This window comes from Rhagoletis pomonella, unplaced genomic scaffold (assembly GCF_013731165.1).
Source record: "Rhagoletis pomonella isolate Grant_MI unplaced genomic scaffold, Rhpom_1.0 Rhpom_scaffold_00009, whole genome shotgun sequence".
Taxonomy (NCBI): Eukaryota; Metazoa; Arthropoda; class Insecta; order Diptera; family Tephritidae; genus Rhagoletis; species Rhagoletis pomonella.
In genome coordinates this window covers 26,852,443-26,856,039 of record NW_023458563.1, presented here as the reverse complement: position 1 = coordinate 26,856,039, position 3,597 = coordinate 26,852,443, and the positions used below count along the sequence as shown (strand labels likewise).

Here is a 3,597-nt window from a genome sequence, read left to right as displayed (position 1 = left end):
TCTCAATATCGGAATTTATGTTTGGCCACCAAACATATGACCTAGCAAACGATTTGGTTTTCACAATGCCCATGTGAGAGGCGTGTAGTTCATTTAAAATGTAATTTCGAAAATTTTCGGGTATTACGACTCTGTACCTCCATAAAATACATTCATATTCAACTGTTAATTCATTCATTTTATCTTTGTATGGTGCGAATTGCGGCTCAGTCAGATCATTGATTTTACCATGAAGAATAGCGTGTGATAATTTTCCGAGTATTGGATTGCGCCTGGTTTCCTCACCAATACTTTTAAAGTTTATGTTCAAAAGGTTTGATTTCTCAATAAAATTTATATAGGAATTTTCGATTATGTTTTGTTGGGTAATGGCTTGGGGTATACGTGACAAACTGTCGGCATGGTTTGAACTGCCTTTAACCCTAGAACACACACCCGGGTACAAATGTATCCACTTTCAACTTTGAAGTGTTGTAACTTTTGAACCGCTATACCTCTATACCGCTATTCGGATCTAGGAAAATTATTTAGTTTTGAGTTCAAATTCAAAATTTGAACCAGATCGGACCATTGGTTCAGGAGCTACAGCCTTCCAAACACATTATATACGTAAACACACACCCGGGATACGTTTGTACCCCAATAGTAAAAATCCTCATAATAATAAAAAAAAACATTTTTTATATTATTTTTTTATTTGAAAAATTAAAAATATTCATTTCACACATTATATTATTGACTTTTATTATAAAAATTATAAAAATGCATCTTATATCTAAGGAAAATCATGGCAAATAGAGCAATTTGATGATGTGACCGAATGTTCAAGACACATTGGCTTCTTACATTTGTCGCACAGCTTTCTGGTTTTTCTACGGCGTTTTTCCTCTTGTGCGTAACATAAATAGCAAGATCCGGACACAGGTTTTGGCGTGCGCGCTGCGGCAGATGTTGATGCTGCTGTTGACACCATTGATTCCACCGGTCGGTTGAAATATGCTTCAATAGCAATTTTAGTCGAAAAATTTCGCGTCACTTGACGATTTATGGCTCTGACTTCAATAATGGGCATACACAATGCTTCAGCCAAGCTGCGCAGGATCTGCTTACGCTTGTTGTTTGTTCTCCAAGGCAACATAGGGTTATTCAAATCGTAGACAATGTAGGCTGCAAGAGCTGTAATGTCCAACATGTTGAAGAACATCGCTAGTGACCATCGTTTTGTTTGTCTTTGTGTTGGATATTCAGCAAACATTTGGTCCATTCGATCAACACCACCTTTGGTACGATTATAATATTCAGTTATTTCAGGTTTCCCACTGTCAGCTATTTCAGCATCATTATGCATGGTCGAAAGCAAAATTACTGCTTTATTTTTTTTGGGAACATAAGAGCACATTGTCACATTATTTTTGAAGCCAAATGTCGTTGAACCAATTGTCCTGTTTTTGTTCTGCTTCATTTCTTGAGGAATATATGATTTGTTTTTGCGCAAAGTTCCAACGATCGTGAGTTTCCAGGTGAGAAGCAGTTCTGCAACTGGCAAGGTCGTAAACAAATTGTCCATTGTAATGTTTCGGCCACTTCCTTGGTATTTGGCAGACAAATCCTTCACCACTCGTTCGCCTTGGTTCGTTTCCCTACCAGTTTCTGCTTGGCCAGTATATATTTGCCCATGCAGTGGATATGCATTTGTGGCATCGCAAATCCACCAAACCTTGATACCATATTTAGCAGGTTTTGACGGTATGTACTGCGTAAACCGTGTGCGTCCACGGTAAGGAAATAATTGTTCATCAATCGTCAAGCATGAGCTGGGCTTGTAATGTGCAGCAAGATTATTGTTCATCATCGTCCACAACTCACTGATCGGTGCTGCTTTATCAGTTAGTAAGCGTGTTGCACGAGTGTTTTTATCGTCAAATCTTAGGAACCGCAATATCGAACAGAAACGGTTGACTCCCATTGTGGCGCGATATAAAGGATAGTTTTTGACGCTCCATAAATCTCGAACATGTTCTCCATTGCTATGGTTCGCACCAGTCATAATAAGTATGCCAAAAAATGCATACAGCTCTGTTATTGACACAGGCGTCCATGACTTAGGAGTTGTGTTTGGATGCGCATTGTTGTAAGCATTATAAGTTTCTTTTGCTAACTTATTTGTGTAGCGCATAATTATATCAGCCATTTCAACGTTCATGAAACATTTGAATGTTTGCTCTATTGACAACATTTCAGTGCATCTAGCTGGTCCAGAACGTTCTCTTATAATATTTTGTCTGAGTACCTGACGACTTACATTTGGTTCTTCATCCACTCAGTACCATCACGTGCAACAAATTTTTCGGCACTAGCAGGTAATTCATTATTTTCTTCTACTTCTTCTTCTTCATCGTCTTCTTCATCATCCTCATAGTCCGCATAATCAGGTAATACTTCTGCGGCACTTTGCGAAACTTCAGCATCGTCATCAGCAATTTCAATGTCATTGATTTGAATTTCTTCTTCATCTTCTGAGTCAAAGTCATAGGGAGCGTCATCGTCACAAATTTCATCAAATAAAGATTGTATATATGATTCTCGCTGTTCCTCAGTTAGCCTGCATAATAAAAAAAATTAGTATATGTTTACATTCTTGCTTATTTTACATTTTTTACCTTCTATATGCTGCACTTGATAAATATTCGTTTCTTCTTGAAGTCATTTCGTATCCAGTTATTTATAGTTTCAGTTATATTTATTTTCACCCATACCTTGCGCGACCTTTTTGCACATATCTTTTGAACCAGGTGGAATAATTCAATGAAATAAAAACCAAAATGTGTATTCGTTGTTACTCTACAAGTATATTATTATAAATTATATTATTTTGTTTTGCATTTATCAGGACAACAACAAAAACAAAAATCCACTGTTGCATGTCCTGACTTTATTTGGCCATATCCCTGGAACCAGTAGGAATATTCGAATGAAACAAAAGACAAAATACTTGTTATATATTAAAATATACATTTCAAAAAAAAAAAATCGTAGAAATCGGTTGAATAAGCATTAAAAAAACCGCAAAATAAGGTCCCGGGTACAAACGTATCCCGGGTGTGTGTTTACGTGGTATTTTCTGGGTGTGTGTTCTAGGGTTAATGTATTCTATCGAATGGAATGGGTAAATGCCCATCTTTGCATACGGGCGGCTGCCAGTGTTGGTAAGCCCTAGTAGTAGGTTTGTAACGCAGTATATGATGGCCAGAGCTTCTTTTTCTAGAGTGCTGTAATTATTTTCACTTCTAGAAAGAGCTCTCGAAACAAAGGCAATTGGTTTAACTGAACCATTTGGAAATTTGTGAGAAAGTGCTCCCGCAATTGCATTATTGCTTGCATCTGTTGACAGTATGAGAGGTAAATCACAATTGAAGTGGACCAAAACTTGGTCTGGCGTGATTTCCTTTTCCATTAATTCATATGCCATTTGACATTCCTTTGTCCACAGAAAGCACACATTCTTTTGTAATAATTTGTATAAAGGATTAATTTTATTTGCAAAATTTTCAATAAATCTAGAGTAATGGTTGACCATTCCTATAAATGATTTGACTT

At 36.8% G+C, this 3,597-nt stretch overlaps 1 protein-coding gene across 6 annotated transcripts in view; it reads right to left on the bottom strand.

Annotated features, from left to right (window-relative positions):
* LOC118745678 (neprilysin-3) overlaps window positions 1-3,597 on the bottom strand; it is a gene marked incomplete at its 3' end in the record, with an annotated part of 330,193 nt that overhangs the window by 287,249 nt on the left and 39,347 nt on the right.